The following is a 9,888-nucleotide window of genomic DNA, read 5'->3' on the forward strand; positions in this document are numbered from 1 at the left end:
AATCAACAAGCATAACCGCTAACTTTTATTGCGTACGTTTTATATATAAACACATATGTACACATGGCTATCTATATATAGCCAGGTGTACAGGTGTGTATATATATCGGCAGGTGAGAGAGTTAATGAAGCCAAAAGTCACACAGGTCGCACCTCCAATGAGTGCGATTTCGCACCTCCGATTATCGCGGTTGGCTACATACACCGTGAAAGAAGCCCGAGACACACACACACACATCTACACACACATCTACACACACACATCTACACACACACACATACACACACATCTACACACACACATACACACACATACACACACACACATCTACACACACACATACACACACATACACACACACATACACACACATCTACACACACACATACACACACATCTACACACACACATACACACACACATCTACACACACACATACACACAAATACACACACACATCTACACACACACACAAATCTACACACACATCTACACACACACACATACACACACACTCATCGACACACACACATACACACACATCGACACACACACACATACACACACACATACACACACATCTACACACACACATACACACACATCTACACACACACATACACACACACATACACACATCTACACACACACATACACACACATCGACACACACATCTACACACACATCTACACACACACATACAACATAACAACAACCGCCATTCGCCACTAAGTGGCGGTGACGTCACCACGACGCTTGTGCCAGGCCAAATGCACCTTGAGGCCACGTGAAGTGTCGAACGCCCGCTGGCAGGAGGTCACGGGGCAGACCCAGCAGGTGCCACGGGTCGACTGACTGAGATGACCGAGATGACTGGCTGATGCACCACCTGTGCCCCCTACCGTACCAACTTGCTGTGCTTTAGCCACCCGCTCGTTGTTGTGAGCGTCGCTCCTCCGCCCTCCGTTGTTGTTGGAGGGCGACTGCCTCCAACTGCCCAGTAGCGTCCTTCACGAGCCTCCTCCACAGAGGCCGATCTTGACACCGCTGGTACCAGTCATCGGCAAGTCCACTCAGCTCCACATCCTCCTGCACCACGTCACTCCATCTCTTCTCTAGTCCGTGCCGCGCGCGTTTAGCCCCCTCGATCCGGCCGAACAAAAGCTGTTTAGGCATGCGGTGGCTGGGCATGCGGGCTACATGATCCAGCCAACGCAGCCTTGCCTGCCGGAGGAGCTCACCGATGGGACTTTGCCCAGATCTTTCAAGGATTTGTGAGCTCCTCACACAATCCAGCCTGGTTAAACCCAGGATGGATCGTAGGCAGGCCAGCCTAAATGTTTCCAACCGGCGAAGATGCTCCATTAGGGGGGTCCACGTTTCGCAAGCGTAGAGAAGGGAGGGAATGACCGTGGCCGAGAAGACCTGAAGCTTCGTGCGGAGCGACAGACCAGGTAGCTTCCACACAGCGTTACGCAACCGATGAAAAGATATTGCCGCTCGACTGATTCGGAGTGAGACCTCTGCTGATAAACTTGAGCCGGTCACACACACACATACACACACACATCTACGTGTATGTCCACCCAGCAGCAGCATTACATATGAATGAGTAAACCACAGTTTGCGATCCAGAATGAACACCTCATTCGAGACCCAACCATCATCACAACCTGCTCCCTTTGACATTCACCAAACCTCTTCGAATGCACCGGTGGTGGAACAGTCACGAGCTTGAGAACATCAGAATCACAGAATATGTAATTGGACTGGAATAATCCGATGAGCTATGTAGCTCTTCGTTCACAGATGCCCAGAAGGGGCACGGGGTCAGAACGTAACGACAACACGATCGGAGTGCACAGCAAGAGGCCGAAGCTCACATCTCCTTCATGAATGGAATATGAATGACGCGAGTCACAGGCGTGAGATCGTGGCCATGCAACTCAAGCTATGGACCATGGAGTAAACACATAGAGATACACAGAGATACATAGAGACCCATAGAGACCCATAGAGATACACAGAGACCCATAGAAACCCAGAGAGACACATAGAGATACACAGAGACCCATAGAAACTCAGAGAGACACAGAGACACATAGAGATACATAGAGACACATAGAGATACACAGAGACACTTAGAAACCCACAGAGACACATAGAGACACATAGAGATACATAGAGACACATAGAGACACATAGAGATGCATAGAGACTCATAGAGACTCAGAGAGATGCATAGAGATACATAGAGCCACACTGAGACCCATCGAAACCCACAGAGACACAGAGACACATAGAGATACATAGAGACACATAGAAACCCACAGAGACACATAGAGACCCACAGAAACCCACAGAGATACGTAGAGACACACAGAGATACATAGAGATACTGAGAGATACATTAAAGACACGAGCCACAGCGGTGAGATCGTGGCCATGCGACCCACAGCTATTGACCCCACAGTGAACCCACAGTGTGGTCTGCGCGCTCCTTTAACGGAGGAGGAGGAAGTACAGCGACACGACACGAACTCTCTCTCTCTCTGCTGAAGCTCCTGCACAGAATAGCTGCTGCTACCACCATGATCATCATCATCATCCTGGGCGAGTGTTGACTCGTCTACGATCGCACGTCGCGAGCGGTCGAGTCAAAGTGTATCTCCTACCTCTTCCAAGGCGACGTGGCACAGAGGTGGAAGCTAAATGCCCAGGCGCCTTCCGTCAGCCGTGGCTTGAGCGAGCAATTGCAGGGCTGCGCCTTAACCTTGTGGGTTGGGTGGGGGGGGGTTATCAAACACCCCTTGACATCACCGGGGACGAGAACGCCGATGGTCCGATGGGACTCGTCACTCGCGGCTCGTTCCGGCGCGCTGTTAAAACACGACCGCGGTTCACGTGAAACGAAACTTCCCTCCCGTGCACCGATAGCCCCCGACGTCAACACCAGCAGCAGTGGCAGCAGCAGCAGTTAACAGCAGTAGGAGCAGCAGCAGCAGCGACTGTAACAGCAGGTAATAGGAGCAGCAGTCGTGGCAGATATATAGCAGCAGCAGCAGTTGTAGCGGCAGTCAAAACAGCAGCAGTAGTAGCTAGAGCAGCAGCAGCAGTTGCAGCGAGAGTAAAAACAGCAGCAGCAGTAATAGCAATAGCAGCAGCAACAGCAGTTGTAGCAACAGTAAAAACAGCAGCAGTAGTAGCAGCAGCAGCAACTCGTGCAGCAGTAGCAGCAGTAGTAGCAGCTGCTGCAACAACAGCATCAGCGGCAGCAGTAATAGCAGGAGCAGCAGTCGCAGGAGCGAAAGTGACAGCAGCAATAGCCACAGCAGTTGCAGCGGCAGTACAAACAGCAGCAGTAGTAGCTAGAGCAGCAGTAGCAGAAGTTGTAGCAGAAGTTGCAGCGGCAGTACACACAGCAGCAGTAGTAGATAGAGCAGCAGTAGCAGCAGTAGCAGCAGTTGTAGCGGCAGTCAAAACAGCAACAGTAGTAGCTAGAGCAGCAGTAGCAGCAGCAGTTGTAGCTAGAGCAGCAGTAGAGGCAGTTGTTGCGGCAGTACAAAACAGCAGCAGTAGCAGCAGCAGTTGTTGCGGCAGTACAAAACAGCAGCAGTAGCAGCAGCAGGTGTAGCGGCAGTACAAAACAGCAGCAGTAGCAGCAGCAGTTGTTGCGGCAGTACAAAACAGCAGCAGTAGCAGCAGCAGTTGTAGCGGCAGTACAAAACAGCAGCGGTAGCAGCAGCAGGTGTAGCGGCAGTACAAAACAGCAGCAGTAGCAGCAGCAGGTGTAGCGGCAGTACAAAACAGCAGCAGTAGCAGCAGCAGTTGTAGCGGCAGTACAAAACAGCAGCAGTAGCAGCAGCAGTTGTAGCGGCAGTACAAAACAGCAGCAGTAGCAGCAGCAGGTGTAGCGGCAGTACAAAACAGCAGCAGTAGCAGCAGCAGGTGTAGCGGCAGTACAAAACAGCAGCAGTAGCAGCAGCAGTTGTTGCGGCAGTACAAAACAGCAGCAGTAGCAGCAGCAGTTGTAGCGGCAGTACAAAACAGCAGCAGTAGCAGCAGCAGTTGTTGCGGCAGTACAAAACAGCAGCGGTAGCAGCAGCAGGTGTAGCGGCAGTACAAAACAGCAGCAGTAGCAGCAGCAGGTGTAGCGGCAGTACAAAACAGCAGCAGTAGCAGCAGCAGTTGTAGCGGCAGTACAAAACAGCAGCAGTAGCAGCAGCAGTTGTTGCGGCAGTACAAAACAGCAGCAGTAGCAGCAGCAGTTGTAGCGGCAGTACAAAACAGCAGCAGTAGCAGCAGCAGTTGTAGCGGCAGTACAAAACAGCAGCGGTAGCAGCAGCAGGTGTAGCGGCAGTACAAAACAGCAGCGGTAGCAGCAGCAGTTGTAGCGGCAGTACAAAACAGCAGCAGTAGCAGCAGCAGTTGTTGCGGCAGTACAAAACAGCAGCGGTAGCAGCAGCAGTTGTAGCGGCAGTACAAAACAGCAGCAGTAGCAGCAGCAGTTGTTGCGGCAGTACAAAACAGCAGCGGTAGCAGCAGCAGGTGTAGCGGCAGTACAAAACAGCAGCGGTAGCAGCAGCAGGTGTTGCGGCAGTACAAACAGCAGCAGTAGCAGCAGCAGGTGTAGCGGCAGTACAAAACAGCAGCAGTAGCAGCAGCAGGTGTAGCGGCAGTACAAAACAGCAGCAGTAGCAGCAGCAGGTGTAGCGGCAGTACAAAACAGCAGCAGTAGCAGCAGCAGTTGTTGCGGCAGTACAAAACAGCAGCAGTAGCAGCAGCAGTTGTAGCGGCAGTACAAAACAGCAGCGGTAGCAGCAGCAGGTGTAGCGGCAGTACAAAACAGCAGCAGTAGCAGCAGCAGGTGTAGCGGCAGTACAAAACAGCAGCAGTAGCAGCAGCAGGTGTAGCGGCAGTACAAAACAGCAGCAGTAGCAGCAGCAGTTGTTGCGGCAGTACAAAACAGCAGCAGTAGCAGCAGCAGTTGTAGCGGCAGTACAAAACAGCAGCAGTAGCAGCAGCAGTTGTAGCGGCAGTACAAAACAGCAGCGGTAGCAGCAGCAGGTGTAGCGGCAGTACAAAACAGCAGCAGTAGCAGCAGCAGTTGTTGCGGCAGTACAAAACAGCAGCGGTAGCAGCAGCAGTTGTAGCGGCAGTACAAAACAGCAGCAGTAGCAGCAGCAGTTGTTGCGGCAGTACAAAACAGCAGCGGTAGCAGCAGCAGGTGTAGCGGCAGTACAAAACAGCAGCGGTAGCAGCAGCAGGTGTTGCGGCAGTTAGGGGTCGGCACGGTTTGGCTCAAACCACCAAACCGCGGTTTGAACCGAACCAAATCGGTTTGGTTTGGCTCTGTTTGAACTGGTTCGGTTTGGTTTGGGGCTACGAAAACCGACTCGGTTTGGCTCGGACAGGGTGGAACCGGCTCAAACTAGTTTGGTTCAAGCCAACTTAAGAGGTTTGGTTTAGCTTAGTTTGGTTTGGTTTTGGTTTGGTTTGGTTCAGTCGTCGCTGGTTTGGTTTGGATTGCTCAATTTGAAACCAGTTTGAGTCGGTTCAAACCGTGCCGACCCCTAGCGGCAGTACAAAACAGCAGCAGTAGCAGCAGCAGGTGTAGCGGCAGTACAAAACAGCAGCGGTAGCAGCAGCAGGTGTTGCGGCAGTACAAAACAGCAGCAGTAGCAGCAGCAGGTGTAGCGGCAGTACAAAACAGCAGCAGTAGCAGCAGCAGTTGTAGCGGCAGTACAAAACAGCAGCAGTAGCAGCAGCAGTTGTAGCGGCAGTACAAAACAGCAGCAGTAGCAGCAGCAGTTGTAGCGGCAGTACAAAACAGCAGCAGTAGCAGCAGCAGTTGTAGCGGCAGTACAAAACAGCAGCAGTAGCAGCAGCAGTTGTAGCGGCAGTACAAAACAGCAGCAGTAGCAGCAGCAGTTGTAGCGGCAGTACAAAACAGCAGCGGTAGCAGCATCAGTTGTAGCGGCAGTACAAAACAGCAGCGGTAGCAGCAGCAGTTGTAGCGGCAGTACAAAACAGCAGCAGTAGCAGCAGTTGTAGCGGCAGTACAAAACAGCAGCAGTAGCAGCAGCAGTATGAATGCACCTCGCTGTCGGGGGAGCGTAGTGGATGCAGCAGCCCCCGCTGCTGGTGTCGTGTTGTTGGCAGCAGTTGCGGAGACTTTTGCTTTCGAGAAATAACTTCGGAGGCGCCACGCGGAGTCGTGGACTCGAGAGGTCCCCAACGCAGCGAGTGGCGTGCGGGGAGCGGTGGCGCAGCGGTTAGCGCACCCGCGCTTAGACCCCCCCCCTCCTCCTCCCCGCCAACAAACTCACCCCACCCCCTCGCCCCATCGGGGGCGATCCGAGTTCGATTACAGCTCAAGGACATTTCAAACAGCAGCAGCTGCAGCAGCTGCAGCAGCAGCGGCGGATATACGAAACGGTCCTTCGACCACCCCCCCCTAGGTTGACTCGGCCTCAAACGAGTACCTGGTGCTGTGTGTAAAACTTCAGCGGTGCTGGGGAGACAAAGGCAGCCGGGCGTGGGAGCTGTCCACCCCCTCCACCCCCCCCCCCCCCCGTGCTCCCCGCAGAACTTCTTCAAAGGCGTTCGCTTACAGTAGGCATGTCCAAAGTCCGGCCCGCGGGCCAATAACGGCCCGCGGGCAGATTGCATACGGCCCGCAGCTTCGATTTTATAATGTGTTAGTTATGGCTCGCCAGCTCTGTTAGAATAAATACATCATAAAACTCATGGAAATGTAAGGTGTTCTATACGGTTTGTTCAATGTTATCTGACTGAATGAAAGGCAGAATTGCGTTTTTAGAGTTGTTCCCGTCTGCCTGAGTGGCTTATATTTGGTTACATTGTCATTTGAAAAATAAAGGTAATTGTGACGATGAAAATTGTTTTATAACGGTGTGTGTATTTCCACGTAACTTTTGTGGTTAAAAAAATGTCAAAAGGAACTATTGGCCCCCCCGGGGCATCTTCACTTTATCAAATGTGGCCCTCTTTGCAAAAAGTTTGGACACCCCTGGCTTACAGCACTTGCCCCCCAATCGAGCTTGCGAGCTATATGGGGCGAGGAGGAGGATCGGGGGGGGGGGGGCCGTCTTTAACTCTCCACGCGACTCACGCGACAAGACACCGTTCGCATCGCGTGAGCGCGGCCGCCCAGACAGCCTCACAGCAGAGCCAGACTATATTTAGAGCGAGCTCTCAAATGCTGGCAGCCGGTGTTATGGGGCGAGCGAGATCGACGCAACGATACACCCCCACCACCCCCAACAACAGCACCACCCCGCTGATTAAATTCGAGTCGTTCTCCAGGCACGGCACTTGGAACAAACGCACGCGCATTCCGCTCTGCGGCATTGGCACGGCAGTGGCAATTGGAACGCAGGTGAGAGAGACGGGTTCGTGTGCCAGTCGTTCAGGGGGGGGGGGGGGTGGTGACACTTTCTCTGCACAGATGTCATCATCATCATCGGTGTGTGTGTGTGTGAGGGGCCGCAGCACAAACAAAAACAGTCCTCTCCGCCTGATGAAGACCGCTTGTGTTGCGATCGAAACGTCGTGGGTTTTTTGCTTTTATTATTTTAAATGTATTTAAATCTTTAATTTAATTTTACTATTCTTTGATTGTGGTTTTTTGTTTTTATTATTTTCTATTTTTTGTTTTTATTATTTACATTTTAATTTTATTAAAACAATATATTTTTTTTTCATATCTACGTGACTTTAGCAAAATAACCAAGAATATGTATTAGGGATGATATTGGTCACGAAAGTCTGCGTGTTAAACTATGCGGTGGGTGTTGTTGTTGTCACTGTTGGCGTTGTCGGGGGGGGGGGGGCGCACGCAAGGCCACGTGGTCCACGTGGCCTTGCGACGAAGACCGCTGGGAGGGGCGAACGCCCAACACGTGATGTTACCACCATGGTGGTGATGGTGGTGGTGATGATGGTGATGATGGTGATGATGGTGGTGGTGGTGGTGATGATGGTGATGATGGTGGTGGTGGTGATGGTGGTGATGGTGGTGGTGGTGGTGATGGTGGTGGTGATGGTGGTGGTGGTGGTGATGATGATGGTGGTGGTGGTGATGATGGTGGTGATGATGGTTATGGTGGTGGTGGTGATGATGGTGATGGTGGTGGTGGTGATGGTGATGATGGTGATGGTGGTGGTGGTGATGGTGGTGATGGTGATGATGGTGGTGGTAATAATGATTATGATGGTGATGATGGTGGTGATGATGGTGGTGATGATGATGATGGTGATGATGGTCGTGATGATGGTGATGATAGCGATGATGATGATGGTGATGATGATGATGATAGGACGAGCGATGTTGGCTCCACTACTGCGTCACGCGGCCGTCTGCAATCCAGGACTGTGAAGACAGCAGCGAAGGTTTGTGGATCACCGCACGGATGGGTCGTGGAACTTCCCTCTACCCGTGAGCGTCGAGTCGATGTCGTAACCATCCCTGACTGTGCCACGGGATGGACGACACAACGAGACCGACGGCCGCGGTGGCGAGATGTTAACGAGCTCGCCTGGTCTACAGGAGGTCGTGTAATGAAGAACACTGGTCTTCTTGGTTCTTTCGGTAAAGTCACGTAGAAGGGAAATAATAAAATAATAAAAATAAAACATAATAAAATAATTCTCACGACGTTTCGGCCACAACGCAAGCAGCCGTCCTCAGGTTTGTTTCCACCTGAGGACGGCTGCTTGCGTTGTGGCCGAAACGTCGTGAGAATTATTTTATTATGTTTTTTTTGTAATTATTTAATTACTTCCCTTCTACGTGACTTTAGCGAAAGAACCAAGAAGATGAATCCCTGCAGTCACGAAAGCTTTAAATGGAAAGAAGAACACTGGGTTACAGGAATTATATTGGCAGGTCGCGTATGGTGATGATGATGGTAGCTGCTAATGCGGTGCAGCAGCTCAACTGATGCTGATGCTGCTGCTGCTGCTGCTCACGAAGAGAGGGCTTCAGCAGAGAGAGAGAGTTCGTGTCGTGTCGCTGTTCCTCCTACGTTCAATGTCCCTCCTCCGTTGACTCGAGTGATTTTACGACATCGTTGTGTGGGTTGCAAATTGTCTCATGGTTGTTATTGTTTGACCTGCATCACACTGGGATTTTTGCACACAGCGTTGTAATACGGTGGGTTTTTTTTTCTGTAAGATTTGCTGGTTTATCCTGGATGTCTCTGTTGCGCGTCGTCGCTTTAAGATGTTTCTGTGTTCATATTTAGTTTGTTGCGGTTGCACCCGACTCAAGAGCCACATGGCTCACAGGGCTCTACCTAATAAATGAAACTTGAAAACTTGATTGCCAAAGGCGCACGGCCGTAGCTTGTGTTGTTAATGCATCTCTGGGGGTATTTATGTAACGCTACATAACTCGATGAGTTTGCTGTGTGGTTGTATCGGTTGCAGAGCCACTGAGCGAGATGTACCAATGTTTCAGAAGCGACCTGTCTACAAATAATAGCACAACGGAAGTGGCTTATCACGTAGAAATGTATAGCAGCCAAATACTCTAAACGCGTGTTCGTAATGTGGAGGTGAAAACCGGAGGACCCGGAGAAAAAAATCCACGCGACCACGGGGAGAGCGAAACTCAAACTCCAAATATGCAGCAGCAGGCGTCAAGGTTCTGGATCAAACCCACGACCTCCTGCACACCAGGTGAGGTGGTCAACATTTCCCCGCAAAGCAATGGCACAGGAGTGTGAGGTGTGCACGTGAAACTACGCCGAGAACGCCGGGACGAATCGCTTAAGGATGAATACAAAGTGTCACTGCGGAAAGCTTCCACCGGCCTACTGAGCACAACGCAGGCGCTGCAGGCTGCTGCGGCAAGACGCTG

The sequence above is a fragment of the Lampetra planeri genome, unplaced genomic scaffold, assembly GCF_965212315.1.
Source record: "Lampetra planeri unplaced genomic scaffold, kcLamPlan1.2.h2 scaffold_138, whole genome shotgun sequence".
Classification (NCBI taxonomy): domain Eukaryota; kingdom Metazoa; phylum Chordata; class Hyperoartia; order Petromyzontiformes; family Petromyzontidae; genus Lampetra; species Lampetra planeri.